The following is an 18,858-nucleotide window of genomic DNA, read 5'->3' on the forward strand; positions in this document are numbered from 1 at the left end:
GATGTACCCCCCAGCCACATTGCTTGTAGACTCCAGAAACCTATTCTCTAGAGGCTGCTGGGTTTAACCAGTTGTACAGAGGGATGTGTTCTTTAACCTGTTCTGCATGAAGAAGAATAATTAACATGTGCTATCCACATAACTTAAGTTGGCTAATCATGGTGAACCTTTCCTTTTTTCCTATGAGTCTTCTTCAGAATTGCCAGTCTACTACTTTTAAAAACTCTGCATTAAAAAAACCCAGAAAATACAAGAAAATGCAAAATTCCGGCAACAATATCTGTGTCCCCAGCATTCCATCACTGATTCACCTTAATTTCCAATAAGAAGTTGTATCTTTAGTTGCAGTGTCTGCCATGTAGGTCATGGGATGAAGGGGAAGGAAGGCAGCGCTGTAGTAGACATTAGACAGCTTTCTATGCAGTGAACAGAAAATGTCTGAGCCCAAAACTGAAAACCAAAACTTTCTTGGTTTGGCCTGAAGCAGGATTAAACCACAGTTAAAAGTCAGAAATCCAGATCAATCTTGGTTAACTTGCAAATTTCTTTCCAATAAAGATGTTCTCAACACAGTAGGGAGCTTTACTTAATCAGTGTTCCTTAGACCTACTTAGGAACATGCCGCTCACAGCAAGCTATTTTAAGAACATTTTAAATTGCACGAACACATTTGCAAGACACCTGCCCCTGTAAGAAGTTACCCAGGAATAGTAATTAACACCTTGCTTTAAAGTGCGACAGAGAATGTCAGATAGGGTGAGGAACAGTAAAATGAAACAGAAAATTACACAGAATCGTTGATTTAATAAGTAGATTCATTTTAAAAAATGGGTTTTTTCAAAATCTTGAGGGAATAATGATGTGTTTTCAACTCTACAACTCCTTTAAAGGCAGATAGATGTCTATATAAATTTTTATTAATTTGTAACCAGGTGTAGTTGTGGAAGTGCCAGCCTGTAAACTAGTATTGTTTTTGTGTAACTAGTGTTATTGTGACAGCAGTCATTTGTAGGTAACAAACATATTTCACTAATGTTATGGCTAATATGAACTAATCATAATGCAAAGGTAAGGATGGATATTGTATGCCTTTTTGAGGACTATATGCAGTAATTTTCCTTGCAACTTTTGGGCTTTTCTGTGTTGAGGAATCAGTGTCTGGTTTCTACAATAAGTGGAAAATGTGGACTGAATAATTTGGACAACTGACAGCCTGTGAGCTGCAAAGAAATTTATACCTCATGTTGTTGTTGATTTATTTTTCTAGACTTAGTGGTTCATTTGGTAAACAAATTGGGGAGGAACAACAGGTCAGTAACTAATGCCACTAATATGCCTGCAAGTCCTTTTTATCTGCCTTACCCTGCAGTCCAAGTGAAACACACAGGGCAGAAACAACAAAAGGCTTAAACACTCTTAACAAATTACTGTGTTCCTCTTGGCTCTATACATCCTTAGTTAGTTACCACGGCCTATTGATGAGAGAGAGGATTTGTTACATGTTTGTTACATGTTTGTTCAGACCCAGCGGAGCCCTTAGGTCAGTGTATCACAGTGCAGTTAAATACAATTTTACCCACCAAAGCCATTGTCATTATTATATCCCATGGCCATTCAGCATGTGCATCCTACACCATCACATACGAAGTGGGGATTTCCTTTTAGGACACCAATAGTAAAGAAATTATTTGTATGAACAGGACAATATGGGCAACACTTCTGTGTTGCTACAGCACATTTGAATTTTTTTATTTTGCCTTGAGAACTGCTTCTCTTAATCTGTTTGAACAAATAAAGGAAGTAACCTAGGCTGTCTCTCTCCCATTAGAGAATATACAAATATTAGTTGGCTTACATTTTCACAAAGCAGCATTTACCCTAGTTGTTCCACTTAAGAGTGTTATCTCTCATTTATATCAAACTTTGCTCCAACTGAAGCATAATTATTTTATCAAACAATGTGCTGAGATGCTATCCATTTACAACCCCTTTACCATGGACATATGTACTATCAGTGTACAAGATACTCCTGAAAAAAAAATCACACCCATTACTTTCATTATTAAAATGCTGTTAAAATTAGTCTTCCCGTGACAAAGCTAAATTTACTATAAGCTTATAGAATGCCCTGTTCCTATTTGAAGATTGCAGATTTTTCCCATAACCACTGATGTCTATTCTAGCAATTTTTTTAAGATTTTTTTTTGCATTTGGCTACACATTAGCTAATTCACCTAATCAATTCTCATTGGAGAAAGAGAAGTATTCAGAAGACCTGAATTACTTAATGTTTCTTTTTTTTTTTTTCATGGCAACCTATTATTTCCCATGGCATACTAATGCCTCACAGAGTGTGTTAAAAGGACAGAATTCACACAGGAAAGTGGAAATGCTATTAACCTCGTTCTGGTTTCATTCACATTCTGACTTCTAAACATATGCATTAGTCTGACTATGCTTCCACCAAGTCAGTGGCAAAATCCCATTTACCCAGAAGACTGAATCATCAGCTGTTGATTAATTTTGATTTTTGGAGTTTTTACTTCCAGTAAGCATGAGAGGTGTTCATGTTACAACTATTTGGGATCCAAATAGGGGTTGAGAAATCTCAGAGTCCTGTACTTCAAACTTCTTCCTAAATATTTTAATCTTAAAGACAGGTAAGAAGTTTAACATAATTGTGACAAGCATCTTTATCACATTTACTGATGTCAGTAATTGCTGTGTTTGATCTTAAAAAATTACTGATTTGATTTTGTGAGATACACTTGCTTTCCTGCTTAGTCGTGTGACTTACTTTACTGGTATCTCATGCAAGTTTGGATTCCGTTTTGGATAACAGGTGTGATGACTTTCTAGATAATCAAAATTAAATATCTGAAAGTGTAGTATCACTTTTACATGTTGACACAATGAGCAGACTTTTAGATAAGTTGAAGAGTTATTTGAAGAAATACATCCATCACCTGCAGTGAAGTTTAAAACCTGGGGTCTTAGTCCAGGTAATTTTTTAATACAAGGGCTGACATTGAAATGGCAGGGATTTCTTTCAGAAATAAGGACTACAGGAGTATTGGTGGATCTGTAGCATTGGATATTTTGGTGAGTTTCATGTGATGCTATCTGGTTTTATCTGATTCCATTGAAATAGTTTTTGTTTCCATCTAACTCGTAAGCAACAGGGTTTGAAGTTGTTATTCATGTTGCAGACTTCACCATTGGAACATGCAAAGTGTATTGCTTAATTCAAATATTGATAAAATGTGTATTTTATTTATATCTGCATAAACATGAATGTAAACAAATGAAATTAAACTGAAGCTACATTGTCTTTAAACAAACTCACTGGCCAGAATTTTTTGAAAGTGAATTGTTTGACTCCTGCATGAGGGTGACAGCTTTTCCATCATCTGGTGAAGTCAGGGGTATTAGTGGGTCAAGGTTCAGTGATGTATCGTTAAATACTGAGAAAAACCCATCCAATCACACAGCTCAGTTCCTTGGCACAGGATTGCTGTGTCTCTCAGAGACTTGGGATTCAGCTAAATCTGAGAAACTAGGCCTCCATGGGATTATTAGTTCTGGGATCTTCCCAATAATCTTTCATTTTGGTACTCTACTTTCTTTCAGCATCCAGAGAAAGACAGGTAATGAATCATTCTTCAAAAGACATAGTCTGTCCTGTATGTGTCTGTTATTCGCACAGCCCCCTGCAAAGAGTTAGATTCTTTTAAAGGACAAAAATCCCAATGTAAACAAGATTAGTTCAGTAATTGAAGTAATATCCAATGCAAAGAGCAAAAGAGCTCAGGCCAATTTTATTTAAAGTAATTTTAATTTTTTTTTTTAACTTGAGCCTAAACATCATTATTTGTGAAGGTAGGTGAGGATCAGTCATACCTTAGCTAACTTCTACATGGAGATACAAAGATTCACAAAGATTTGCACAACCTTTTTTTTTAAAAAAAAAATTTAAATGCCAGAACAAGACAAAACTTTAAAAAAAAGGGGGGGGGGGGGAAGCAGCATGTGTAGACCCAATAGGCTCAATTAAAAACCCACAGAAATTAACTGGAATCTCTTTGACAAGGGTGTGTCTTTTGAGACCATGCAGGAAAACGTATGTGCATTAGGATATGGCATAATCTCATAGGTTTTAGAAGCAAGGGAGAGAAGAAAAATTTTTTAATTTACCTAGAAGAATACCCATGGAAAACTCAGTATGGAAGACTCCTTCAATAGATGGAAGATGACAGTTCTGTTTAGTTAGAACAAATAATGGTTTATACTGTAATAAGTGAATAAATATTTCTGGATGAATAATTTATAAAATTCGCCATGGTCAAGTAATTTGGTGTGAGGGAAGAATATATGTGAGCCTTGTTAAAACAAATATAACAACGTTTTCCTCAATGAGTATTTCAAGCAGCTGTATGTTTTTCTGTTTCCAGCTACTGCTTCTTTACTGTTGATACATTCCCAGCTGAAAATTTTCATGGGAACTAGGATTGCAGAATCTTCTAGAAACTGTTTGCCTGCTCTTTCCTTCCATCTTCTTCCTGGTGCAGAATGTTTTCAGATTTTCAGAAATCTACCAAATGTTCTTTGGGAACCCAGTCTGTAGGAGAGTTGACATGCCTTTGGCCTTAGTCTCCCTACAACTTGAAGCCCCTCCTGACTGTACACCAGTCCTGTAGGATTAACAGTCTTACTCCTCAGCAGTGTCATGCGTGCATATGTTGGGTTGGTCTCCTTGGAATGAAGTATTTCTTTCCTTCAAAAATGTGCTTATTCTGCATTTAATGGGAGAAAATACTTTAGCCAGCGCAATAAATGAAAATTAATTAAAATGCAATTAAGTCAATTTATGACAGACTCTTATCTTTAAAAAATTCAGGCTATTATTCTGAGGAAATTAGGCATAGTCTCTCTATAATTAGTGAGAAAATATATTGAAATGGATCATGCATGTCAGAGGCTGCCAAAATACTTGGTTTAAAAACAAAGGTCCTTGAGGTAACATCCCAAACTCGCAGTTTTATGAAGCTTCAGAATTTGTTTGTAGACTTTTACATTACCAGGTCTGCATAATTACAGGGATTAAACTATGCCCGTAAGGCTGCCTGTTTTCTCTTGGTGCTTTCCCTCACACATACTGTGCTACTACTAATGCCAGTGCAGCTTCTGGTTCTGATAGTGGGAGTCCTATAATACAAGAGGCTCCAGGCAGCTGCCAGTGCTTTGAATACTGGTTGTCTAAACCTGCTCAGAGCAGGTCTATACACAATAACCTGGTGAAGCTGGGGGTTGGAAGGTAACTTTGCATTCTCTACTGTAAGGTTCATCCCAGTGAATCAGTATCAACAATTGTTATTTCTCCCTTCCTTTCTCCCCTCCAAAAAGCTTAACCTCCATTGGCCATGTGAAGTTTTGCCTTTGTTTCAAGATTCTTTTAAAGCTACAGCTTTGCTTCAGGGAGGTGCTGATTCTTTGTCTGATTTAAGCACTTTTCATAGAATCACAGAATGGGTTGGGTTGAAAGGGACCTTAAAGATCATCTAGTTCCAACCCCTCTGCCATAAGCAGGGACCCCTTCCACTAGACCAGATGGCTCAGTGCTCCATCCAACCTGGCCTTGAACACTTCCAGGGATGGGGAGGCCACAGCTTCTCGGGGCAGCCTGTTCCAGTGCCTCACCACCCTCACTGTAAAGAAATTCTTCCTGATAACTGATCTGAACCTGCCCCCTTTCAATTTAAAGCCATTACCACTGTCCCTATCACTACATATCCTTGTCAAAAGTCCCTCTCCAGCGCCTTTCAGGTGCTGGAAGGCTGCTATAAGGTCTCCTCAGAGCAGCTTTCTCTCCAAGCAGAACAACCCCAACTCTTTCAGCCTGTTTTCATAGAAGACGTGCTCCAGCCTTTTAATATTTCTGACACTCCACTGGACTCTCTCCAGCAAGTGCACATAATTTTTATGTTGGGGGCCCCTCCCTCATCTTGCTGGCCGTGCTACTTTGGATGCAGCCCAGGACATGCTTGGATTTCTGGGCTGTGAGTGCACATTGACAGATCATGTCCAGCTTCTTGTACACGAACACCCTCAAAGTCCTTCTCCTCAGGGCTGTTCTCATTCCATTCCCTGCCCAGTCTGTATTTGTGCTTGCGATTGCCCTGGCCCAGCCTCTTGCACTTGGCCTTTTTGACCTTCATGGGGTTTGCACAGCCTCACCTCTCCAGCCTGTCCAGGTCCCTCTGGACAACATCCCTTCCCTCCTGCCTGTTGACTGCCCCACACAGCTTGGTGTCAGTGGCAAACTTGCTGAGGGTGCCCTCAATCCCAATGTTTGTGTCACTGGCAAAGATCTTGAACAACACCAGTCCCAGTACTGACCCCTGAGGGACAGCACTTGTCACTGGTCTCCACTTGGACCTTGACCACAACTCTTTGAGTGCAACCATCCAATTCCTTATCGACTATTGACTATCAAGTGGTCCATCCATCAAATCCAAGTCTCTCTAATTTAGGGACAAGAATGCCATGTGTGACAGTGTCAAATGCTTTGCACCAGTTCAGGCAGATAATGTGTGTTGCCCTTCCCTTGCCCACCACTGCTGTGACCCCACTGTAGAAGACCACCAAATTTGTCAGTCACAGTTTGTCCCTAGTGAAGCCACGTTGTTTGACACTAATCACCTCTTTATTTTCCATTGCCTTTGTACAATTTCCAGGTGAATCTATTCCATGATCTTGTCAGACAAACAGGTGAGACTGACTGGCCTGTAATTTACCAGGCCTTCCCTTCTTCCCCCCTTTTAAAAATGGAGGTCATGTTTTTCCGTCAGTGGGAATTTCATCAGACTGTCACAACTTCTCTAATTGCATGGATAGTAGGTCTTTCATCTGCCAAGTCCCTCAGGACATGCAGGTGCATCTCTTCATGTCCAATGGACTTGTGCACCTTCAGTTTCTATAGATGGTCTCAAACCAGATCCTCTCCTACAGCAACTGATTCTTCATTCTCCCCAGTCCCTGCCTTTACCTTCTGCAACTTGGTTGGAGCACTTGCTGGTAAAGAGTGAGGCAAAAAATCATTGAGTACCTCAGCTTTCTCTATGTCTCTGTGGTAAGCAGGTCTTCTGTTTCTATCTGAAGAGAATCCATATTTTCCTTAGTCTTCCTTTTATCACTGATGTACTTACAGAAGCTTTTCTTGTTGCTCTTGACATCCCTTTAAATACAGGCCAGATTTAATTCTATCAGGGATTTAGTTTTCATAGAGTCATACCATCTGTCTGCTTGGACAACCTCTCTGTATTCCTCAGAGTCTGTTTCATTGTTTCCATGCTCTTCAGGCTTTCTTTTTGTGTTTGAGTTTGTCCAGGTGCTCCTTGTTCATCCATACAGGTCTCCTGGCAATGTTGTCTGGCATGATCTTTGTTGGGATCACTCCTGAGTCTGGAGGAGGTGGATCTTGAATATTAGCAAGCTTTCTGTCTTCCCTCCAGGATTTTATCCCATGGTACTCTACCAAACAGATCCTTCAGGAGGGCAAAAATCTGCTCTCCTGAAGTCGAGGTAGTGAGCTTGCTCTGCCCTCTCCTTGTGGCATAAGGATCTTGAAGTTCACCACTTCATGGTCACTGCAGCCAAGGCTGCCCTGGAGCTTCCCATTCCCCACCAGCCTCTCCTTGTTGGTGAGAACAAGGTCCAGGATGGCATCTTTCCCTGTTGGCTTCTCTGTCTCTTGGAGAAGGAAGTTGTCATCACCCCATTCCAGGAACTTCCTGGATTGTTTATGTCCTGCTGTGTTGTCCCTTGAACAGCTGTCAGGGTGCTTCAAGTCACCCCTATGGACCAGAGCTTGGGAATGTGAGGCTGCTCCTATCTATCCTCTCAGTGTTCCTGGTCAGGCGGCCTGTAGCAGGCCCCTGCTATAATGTCACCTGTCCCTGCCTGCCTGTTAGCCCAGACCTGATTCCACTGGCCCTTTCAAACACCTTCCCTTTGACCAGGAGGATTGATGTAAAAACTACCTGCCCTTCAGAATCCCTTACTGTCACACCCAGGGCTCTGTAATAATTCTTGATACTCCTCAGGATTCTCCTGGCTGTGTCACTGTTGCTGTTTCATGTGAAACAACAGCACTGTGTAGTATTTAGTGGACTGTACAAGGCTGAGTGGTCTCTCAGTGACATCCCTGCTATGACTCCCCTGTAAGCAGCACCTCTCTAGAGACCATGTCAGCTCATCAAATGGGTACCTCTGAGCCTCTCAGAAGTCACCTACTGCTATCACCCATTGCCAGCTGTGCTGGCTGTCATGTGGGAGTAGATGGGGCTGCCTAACTCAGTCTTGGTGCCTCTCCTGATCTGAAAGGGTCTTTCTTGTCTGTCTGCAGAGTGTTGAAGTGGTTCTGCAAGCGCATCTCAGGCTTTGGGAAATTCTTTCTGCAGGTCCTTGCTGTTGCAAGTTTCCATTCTTCTGCGTTATCACCCCCCTTCCTTCTGCAAGTGTTATGTCTTCTTTTGCCGTCTCTCTTCTCTGCTCCCCTGTTGCTGTATTTTTGAAAATTGTGAAGAGCGGTCTGAGAGTGGGAGGTGCTTTAATGGATCAAATCAATAAGCCTGTAGTCTGCTTGCTTTCCCCTTTCATTTTCTTACCTGGCTGTACTGAAGTTGTGTTCTAGTGCTGAACTTTTTAACAGGGAGAACAGATGAAGTTGGCAAGTCATTAAGAAAAATGCACTATCCCACCTCTGGTTTTATCAGTTATAATTACATTTTTTTCCTTAGTCAGAAAATGGTTCTCTCAACAGCTGGTTAGCTTTATGCATTTGATGTCATTTGATGTATTGCCAGATACTTAACCTGTTGGTCTTTGTAGCTCACAGGGTCTGTGGAAAAATCTACAATATATACAAAACCCATTAATAATATTAGATTATTTAAAGCTTCTTTTTTTCTTTCACAGTAAACTGTGTCTAAAACGAGTGTGGCATCGCAGATTGTCAGAATCTTGTACTGTAAGCTCCTCATGTTAGTTCTGCAAGCTCTACACATCTCTGCTTTCAGTTTCAGAGGTGGATTTGTCAAATGGGATGTTAACTTCCAGCAGCAGCCTGTTACTGCTGCAAAGCATAGTTTCTCTGGTGGTTTGAACTGATTAGATTTTGGGTCATCACAGCATGCCAAATCCAGACTCTTTGGGTTATTGGCACAGCCAGGATATGCAGCTTTGAAATACTACCTCCCTTGGCCTAAGTCCAGACTAGGCCGCATTTCATACACTGCCCTCCAAAAAAACAGGCTTTGTTAGGACAGAAGTGATTGTATGAGGCATCAGATTGGCAGGTCAAAGAGCATCGACATTAACACACCCTGATCTTGTCTGCTGACGCTGCTGTTTAATTTAAATCTTGTTTATTTTATGTCATGTCAGAGTACAAAAACCCTCTACTGATGTGAGTACACGTACACACAAACATTCTGCAGAATATGATCCCAAATATAAGCAGTTTTCAATTCAGAAAAAAGTATTGGAAAAGTTGTTATCATAAGCAAGTATGGAGATATTGCTAAAGTTTGAACATAACCACACTGACTTATAAGAGAGCTGGTAAGATAATGGTAAAGGAAATTTATATACAAACATACAAGCTTTGCACATATTTATAAACTAAATTCTAAAGGCAGAAAGAAAGGCTTAGCAAACACAAAATAGGCAAGTAAATATGTTTTTTCTGTACATCGATGAATTTTTATGAAACAAGCATTTGAAACTTACAATTTACTTTCCATTTTGAAGAATTTAAACATTTTTCCATCCTGAGATAACTGAAGGGAAAATTCTAACAGACCCTGATGATATTCCCAAGTGGTAGATTTAAGACATTTTCTTTAAATATAATTCCAAAGAGACTCTTTGAAATGCAGTGTCATTCATATGTCTTCAGCTCTGCACATTTTTCTTAGAAGAGAGTAACTGGTGGAAAACAGGCTTTCAGTTGTCTGACACAGCTTGCATGTTAATTGTAATGTTAATTAAAGACACAAGTGTTAACAAGGACAAAGGTTCTCTCTTGCGGTATTTTGAAATGTGATTAAATGCTTGGCTTCAGAATGTTTTCTATTATATTTATGTTATACAGAAAAATGTGCTTTTCTGTCTTCACTCCCTTTTTTGGAGGGTTCTAGGTTGTATATTTTGAAGTGACTTGATCATTGGTAGCAAGGTAACACCCGAAGGAGGCTACATTGTGCAACCTCAGCTTTGAAAGATTTTACTGAACCCCAGGTTCTTCAAAGATTACCTACAAAATTTTAAAATACTGGGGTGTCTGGTGACCATGAATACACTTCTCGTATGTTAAAGATGTTGTAACAAATGTAAACAACTTTTCCTTTGCTTTTCTCCTCATTTTCAAAAATCTGGGGGAAAAAAATCCCCAAAACTACCAAAACTCCACAATGCTGATATAACATCAAGGTGTCTGGTTTGAATACAGAGTTTGAAAATGAAAATTAAAGGTACAGTTGACAACTTCCACAGCTGACAATGTCATCTAAAAAGTTCAGTAAGGCATATGTTCGGTGTTGTGAGTGACTGACCTAGTCAGTGTGCTCCAGATGGTTATCAAATGTCTTTACACTTATTAGACTCTTATATTTCACTCTTGCCATCCTGACTGCTTTATAATACCAGGTACATGATTAGAGAAATAAATTAAAATATCTCCCCTCATTTGTTTAAAATAAGTGAAAAGAAAACACCAACCAACCATCAAACAGTGGAAGTGTGCACTGTGGGCAAGGTGAATTGGAGAAGTCTGTCTCCAGTTTTGTAATGACTACCACTTTCCTCCTGAAAATCTGTCTCCTTGGCAAATCCACTGCTCCCAAAAAGACCGTCTGCAAATGTTTGGGTGAATGGAAATAGATTACAAGAAGGTGGCAGTGTGATTTGTAAGTATGAATGAAGCTGCTGATGTATTCGTATAACAGCAAATGTGTGTGTTTTAAATCTCTTCCTTTGGCATCACTTTTTTGTTTAGGTGAATCTAGGACAAAAAGACGGAACAAACAGAAAATGAGTTTATAATGAAGTCACTTGAGAATATGATTCTACTGTGGTATATTGGATACAGCTCTAGATCAGCCACCCTCCCTCTTGGATTTTATTGATCCTTTGGTAAGAAAAGTCCTGAATACATTGTTGCTTTGTGAAAAATAGTTAAGCAAACACTGTTTCTGCTCTGCAGCTGTTACAGGCACAGAACTAGAAACTTGGCTTTTGTCAGGGATTTTTTTTTTAGATCTCATCACCTAAGGGGTAAAACTCACTCACATTAGCATTACTGCACACTGTATGGTAAGACTGATATTCAGATGTTTTACATAACAGTGTGAAGCTTCTACATAAATTTTCGGGTTTCTATTTTAGATCAAACAAATCACACTTAAAGATTGTACAATTCCCACTGATACCTTTCCAAGAAGTTCCTTTATGCAGAGCTGGAGAGGAGGCAAGATGTTGGCATAGCTGTTGACCTAAAAACCTGCTATGCCAACATATTGTCATCTTTCCTGTCTGTTTGCGGCAGAGGGAAGTTATACACTGTAATGGGCATTTGAAACAGCTTTAGTCTTTACAGATAATTTGAAATGTCAGTTTTCTGGCCCTGCTTTTGAGTCAATGAAGCAAGTGTTTATTAGTTACCTAACAACCAAAGGAGGGACAGAATTTGACTTGGGTTTTTTTGTTACTCAAATGACAAACAACTTAATGTGCTCTGAAAAATTTAGTGTGGAGATGCAGAAAGAAAGGGGGGCATCAGGGGGCAGGACAAGAATTGAGTGTTTTTTCTGTCTGACCTCTACACATTTGCAGAGAGGTTATGAGTTGTCTGCATATGAGTATTTCTGTTTACATCATTTTTCCTCTTCTGATTGTATTCTCCGTCCCTGTGTACTTTTCAAGTTTGTACTTTCTGTTAAGAGCCATCTAGTATAGAGTGTTGAGCAATGAGAATACAGTGGTAGCTGTATAATGAATGAACATCTGCTAATGAAATGTAGCTGCATTTCACTGATCTGTTTTCAATACTTAATTAAAAAAAATAAAACAGTAAAACTTGATCTAGAATGTCTCGTGATTGCTGTACAGGGAACCTCATTAAAAATATAAATTCAATGTAGCAATTTCTTTATTCATGTGCTTATTCTACATAAGATGTTACTTCCCACCATTAGAATTTTGCTTTGAGAATCTAAAATTAGAGGCTGGATCACGAGTAGTAGTGCTACTTAAAAAACCATGGTGAAGCAGAACTTGATTCCACATTGCATGCACAAAAGTATATGAAAGTACACATACGAGTAGTCCTTTTACACTTCCAACTCATTCTTGACAAGTATTGCATTTGATCTGTATATAAAAAAAAAAAAAGTTTATTATGATTAGGTTATGTCATTGCCAAACCTAACTTTGGTTTACTATCTGCACCCACCATAACAAAATTATTATAATCAAATGTTCTTTTTACTTTCGGCTATGTAATATTCAGTTTTATTTAGCCTCTACACTTAAGCCATGTATCTGCAGTGGGAGTTCATTCAAGTGATCTCTAAACTTTTATATACAATTTATTGTATATAACACATTTTAGTATTTTAATGTATTCATGAAGACAAACATGGAGTAGCACACCAAATATAGTTGTAGAAACTTCCATTGTTCTAGCAAACATAGAGAATGCTCCTCTCCTGATCGATGTGGAAATTAATCTGATATTTAAATAACAAGGTCCAAAGGCGAAAAGACATTACTTTTCTATTGTTCTGAAAGCAGGATGCAGACAGAATGGAAAATTCAGCTCCCCTATTGTGCCAAACCTACCTATGGATCCACACAGCAGCTGTCATCTTTCTTGTGGCAAGGTGACTTCTTGCTCTCAAACAAGTAGTGTCCCATTATTTGTGCACCTAGCCTGTGGTACTGTACCTTGTGCTACTGTTCCAGTAAGCTAAATAAATATTATTTGGTTTTCTGAAAGGAAAATAATGGTGAGAAGATACTTAACCTGGTAGAATGAATTAAAGAAAAATGGAGACAGGGATTGGATATTGGAAGACAATGATTATGATCTGGTCCTTGTTGGGAGATACTAATCTTTGGCTTAATAAGCAAGTTTTAAATAAGAATAAGTCACTTAGAGTTATAACACAGTATGGTATAGAATGTTGTTTGCCTTGAATTTTCTTGCTTTAGCATGAGCAGCTGAATTTTCTGGAGTTGTACGCCAATAGCTGTGAGCTTTCATCTAGAGATGTTTCTGGCTGGAATAGAGTTAATTTCCTTAGTAATTTTCCTACTAGCATGTACAGTGAGAATAATGTTGATTACACACAAGTGTTTAAATTATTGCCAAGCAGTCCTTACTCTAAACCGGGGGCTGCTTAGTTTCCCATACTCTACCAACTATGCTAGTGCATCAGAAGCACAAACCAGAAGATGAGCAGGCCGCAGTCCTCAGCAGAAGCTGAGTCTCAACAAGATAAGAACAGTTATGTTCCTCCACAGCCTGTCTGTGAGGTTGTGGAGAAAGAATCCCACGAGGTGTTAGGAGGCCCCAGACCAAAAATTGCCATTGCACCAAGAGGCACAGGCAGGGCACATGAAGAACAAATGCACAAATTCTGAGGGAATAAAGGCCCACGGGTCTTTGTATGGGGCTGCTCAATAGATCAACCATGCTCTAGCTGTCTTATTGCTATACCATTCAATTATTTGGTTAATTTTTCCTGCTGTTGGATGTCAGAAACTCTGCTGTGAAAAACCTAGGGTGAAGAAATTTATTTTTTAACATACTCATTATGTAGTGCAATGTTTTAGTAGTATGCATGTAGAGCCTAAACAGTACTGGGTCTTATGCTCAACAAACTACATAGCATAAGCATATTCTATGATGAGACAGGAGTTATGGCAAAATCTTACTATTACTGTAGGAAAAACTGTGCTTTAGGAACAATATGTCTGTGCTCTTGTAGATACTCTAAACTGTCTACTACATCATAAGAAACACACTCAGTAGGTGCACTTCAAGTAAAGTGTAACTGACTTGTTTTGTGCATATAAATTTAAAGTATATGTTAAAGGTGATCTGATATGTTCAGAAGAATGACAAATGGTGCAGGAAAGAGCTGAACAAGAACAAGGAAAATTATCCATATCTTTCTTGCCAAATACAAGACTGGGCAGAATTATAAGGAAGGGGAAGGCAAGGGCCTGGGGTGAGATTCTGACCTTGCTGGTGTCAGCACAACTATTGTTCCATCTTTGTTTAGGATGGGGATACAGCCGTGGAACTGAGTTCACTGTTAGCAAGGTCCGGTTTATAACATCTTCAATGAACTTCAATCCTTAACAACACTCAGGTGTTGTGCTCAACTTACTGTCCTAACACTAGCACTTACATACTCTGCTCCTGCTTTGCAACACAAGGAGTAGAGGGAACTTGGAGGCTTCTTTGTGGTGATAAAAAAAGAAGAGAATTTGTCCAGGAGGGAGCTGGGGAATGAGATACGTAAGTACTCCACCAGGCAGCCCAGTGGGTGACCTTCATTAATCATCAAGATTCAACAGCAGTTGGCCAGCTTGGCTCCTGTGACCATGGAAATACACTGTGAATACAACATATGTCCAAAATAGGAAAATACCATGAACTGGGGAGGGGGAGTTGGGAGAGGCAAAGTAATTGAAAACTAGTAACACAAAGTATCTTCAGAAAAAGAGGAAGCAAAGAGACTTGATTTTTCCAGTGATTCCATTATTCTCTACTCTCGATCTGGCACTTGGAATCTCTATCTGATTTCATGTGACTACATGTTCTGTATAGCACTGACTTTACTCTGCCCTGCTACATGATAATTGCTAACACAATTGAGACATGCAGTGAGGCAAGAAAAAGAACAGAACAAAGGCTTCTCTTGTTTCATACTTTTGTGATCATGGCACAAGTAAAAACAAACTGCTTGTTTCAGTCTGTTGACTTGTCTGGAGAGTAGCAGTCAGGACTTTTCTGGAAGACAAAGGCCTATCCTCATCCAGATCAACTGCAAAACATCTTTTCCAGAGGTAGATTGTAACTGTTCACTCACAGCACACACAGTCCTAGCGCATAAGTCAAAACAAGAAGTAGTCCTCAGATGAAGCACTGTGCTGTTTGTAAACAGCATAGTTTGCTTCTTGTAATTTTTTTTTAGGAAATGACAAAAACTTTGCTGATCTGCCATAAAGAATGAAATCGGAAGGGTAGAACACAAAAAAGTGAAGTTACATCTCAATTCAAAAAGTTCGTTTGAATCTAGGTTGACTGCTGCTAACAGTTCCTTAAAATATTCTCTTTCATAGTCAGGTAATTTTTAAAATTATTTTCCAAGAGCATACTCACACTAGTACTTGACAAATACTCAGCTTTTGATAGCTCCATAGACAAAAGGTCCCTAGCATTAAGTGTTTTGGATGCACGTAGAAGCGGTTTCATTCACGTCTTCTGCCAGCTCTGGAGCATTTCTTCAGTAAATTGGTGCTAAATTGCATTATTTTCGTTAGCTGACTTTTGCCCTATTTAAGTTGCAGGAGCTCGCTCTTTGTATACACTGCTGCATTTGTGTTCTTTCAGAACTAAAAAGTTTTGCAATGCTGAAGTACATGCCTGACTGGAGAGTAAGAAAAAGGGACACAATTGAATAGGAAATGGAATGAAACTGTCTATTTACTGCCATTCCAAGGAAAGTAAGTTAGGCTTACTTGAGAAAGATGATACAAAGTTAATAATGGTACTTAAAAAAGTAGTTCTGCTTGCTCAAGCACAAGAAGGGACTGGATAAAAGTTGGCGTATACAAAAGGAAAGCTATTGCATAGCTCTTTCCTCCTTTTCCACCACCTGATGAAACTTGCTTACATCTTCTGCTGACCTGCATGCATGCATGCATACAGGAAGATTTATTGGTTGATTCATAGGTAGGTAAGTGTGTTTGTGTGTGTGTGTGCAGTAGCAATTCTGAAATACATTAGTAAGAATCTTCTAAGGTATTTTAAAATTAACACAGCACCATGTCATTTTGGGGTTATCTTTCCTACCTTAACATCAGTCTCTCCCGAACCACAATAAACACCAAAAAAGTGCACAAGCATGAATGTCTTTCTTACCACAAACCCCCCTGCCCCCAGCCAAAAGTACAGTTTCTCTGAATAAATTCCATGTTTCTTAAACCCCTCTCTTACAGTCAAGAAGCTGGTTAATAAATTCCTAGAATTCATAAGATATTATCAATCAAAGCATAAGAAACTTCTCATGTCTATCTTCAAATGCCTCTTGTTCTTTTCCAAGTGTGTGTCTGAACTAATTTTAATTTAAGTGGCACCTCCTCAGGCAATGTACCAGATTTACTGAAGTAGCCATTAGCTGGATGGTCAATCTGGGCTCCTGGCTAGTGATTTATGTAGATATCCCATTTCCAGGCACAGTATACATATTGAAATTGATTCATTCCTCTATCAACTGCTAAACTGTTTTCCGGCAATATCCCAACAAACACTCTGCACACTCCTCTGCTTCCATCTTCTGCTGAATTTGTAGAATGTGGTCTAAACACTAATCTATGTGTATATTTAACAGTGCTTGGATGAGCATATTTTCAGAATGGAGTCATAAAGCAAGTCAAAGTTGAGTAAAAAAGCCCATCCAGAATTTGGGTGGCGTGAAAGGTCTCCAATGCAGTGTGCCTTCTGAGCCCAGGGGTGACCTTACTAAACCCTCACTTGGAAGAGCTACGCAGTTACTTTATCCAAGTGCCCAGACCTGCTGAAATGATGCTACAAGATTGCACCTTTTTTAATACTACTTTCTTTGACTTCAGGAAGAGTAAAGGATGGATGAAGAAGAGTGCAAACAAGAAATACCTGTAACTTCAATACTGTTAAGGAAGCTTACTTGAATAACTGTGATTTTATGCATACTGGTTGCCTTGATCATGTCTCTTCAGTTCACGGCATATGGATCTTCAGGGCAGCAGATTTTCCTCTCTCTTTTCCATTCAGAACCGGGGGATATTTCCTAAAGGAAAGTCTCTGCACAGTAACCAGCACCCTCTTGTGTTCACGGCGTGCAGAGGCGAAACCCAGTGCCAAGTAACTCCGGATGACTCCGGAGCTTCATCCTGGAGCACCTCCCAAAGCCCCAACCCTGACATAACAGCAGGAACCTGAAGTCTCATATATGTTTCTCCAGTAGCTGCTGGCTATTGCCCAGACAGGAAAGCAGTAATTAGCACGGCTATATGTACCTAACGTTAACTTTCTCAAACAGTCAGAAATATTCAATCTGAACAAGTTCCTTGTTTGGAGCTACCACTGCCTTTCCAAGAAGCTTGGATGTCTCTCAAAATAGAGTTTACACCATGTCTTCAACAGAAGTCAGGAAGTTCTCAATGGCTCTTCAGATCTCCAATGCCTTACTCAGTTAAGGATTTATGAGACAGAAATAGCACTAGAAATAGTGTAATAGCAATGAAATGGCATAAGTAAATCCAAATCAGAACAAATATGCAATTTGGCTAGGGTACAGTACTAGTATCTAAATAAAAGAACAACTGATGCAACCACCAGTGTATCAGTTCTCCAGCCACAAAACTGTCCCTGAAGTGCGTTGTTGTTGTTGTTGTTGTCCTGTTTGTACAGAAATTCAGAACTGCATACAGTTTTCATGCAGCTCTCTTCCGAAACTACTCAACAGCTGCAGGGTTTAATTCCTGAGGGAGTGGAACAAAGCTGTGTCAGGGAGGTTTAGGCTAGGTATTTGGAAGAGGTTCTTCACCCAGACAGTGGCTGGGCACTGGAACATGCTCTGTGGAGAAGTGGTCACAGCACCTGACAGAGTTCAGGAAGTGTTTGGACAATGCTCTCAGGCACATGGTGTGCCTCTTGGGGTGTCCTGCGCAGGGGCAGGTGTTGTACTTAGTGATCCTTGCGGGTCTTTCCAAACTTAGGATATTCTATGGTTCTTAGAGAACTGCATATTTTTGCAGGTTTTTAAATTCCTCCTACAAAATTCTGTAGCATATAATGCTCTTATTGCACAGCAGTCATTCTCCAAGAATCTTTGAGTACAACCACAGTTTTCTGTTTAATTTTGTGGTTTTCTCTATGAACAAAAAACCCAATCCAAGTATTTTGCACATGAATATAACTGTATTCTATCAGGCTTGTATCTTACTTGCATAGAATTTTGTCGTCTTTGCTAATTGAGTCTCAAATAACTTTTCCATGTAAGAATACTATTAAAACTAGGTAAATTTCAATCCAATTTGAATTCATAAAGTGACAGATATAAAAAGATGTATAAGCTTGTAGAAAGTGAGTTAAATGAATGTAAAATATATTCTGAAGAGCATGAGATGCAACAATAGTTGCTGAATGCACTCATGAAGATAGATTTAAAGCATTACCATCAAAAGGAATTAACTCAAAACACCAGCTTTGTGTCCTGAATCACAGTGTTCTTTATGTTTATAATGAGGGTGAAATACTACATATAAAAACCTGCTAGATCAGCTCAAGTTAGGGCATGACCTGTTCTGAATTCCTGTCATTTAATGTGTATCAGGAATACAAAAAAGTGTGGGTGAGAAGGGATTTCAGCCCTTGCAGCCTTGTCAGGGCACAGTGAAACCATTCTAGGTGGTGTGCCTTTACACCCGCTACCCTCCATTGGTTCGTTATGGAATCCTGTACCTGTACTAGTGTTTATAATAAATTGACAGGAAAAAAATGCCACCTTTTTTTCTGATACA

General features: G+C 39.4%; 1 long non-coding RNA gene across 1 annotated transcript in view; it reads left to right on the plus strand.

The window, feature by feature from the left end:
- LOC108446998 overlaps positions 1 to 17,861 on the plus strand; it is a 22,343-nt gene extending 4,482 nt beyond the window's left edge. The window contains exons 2-3 of the long non-coding RNA XR_001862355.1: positions 11,057 to 11,193; positions 16,927 to 17,861. This is a non-coding gene — a long non-coding RNA (uncharacterized LOC108446998). The remainder of the gene's footprint in view (positions 1 to 11,056; positions 11,194 to 16,926) is intronic.
- Positions 17,862 to 18,858: the final 997 nt, after the last annotated feature.

The sequence above is a fragment of the Corvus brachyrhynchos genome, unplaced genomic scaffold (genome assembly GCF_000691975.1).
Source record: "Corvus brachyrhynchos isolate BGI_N302 unplaced genomic scaffold, ASM69197v1 scaffold22, whole genome shotgun sequence".
Classification (NCBI taxonomy): domain Eukaryota; kingdom Metazoa; phylum Chordata; class Aves; order Passeriformes; family Corvidae; genus Corvus; species Corvus brachyrhynchos.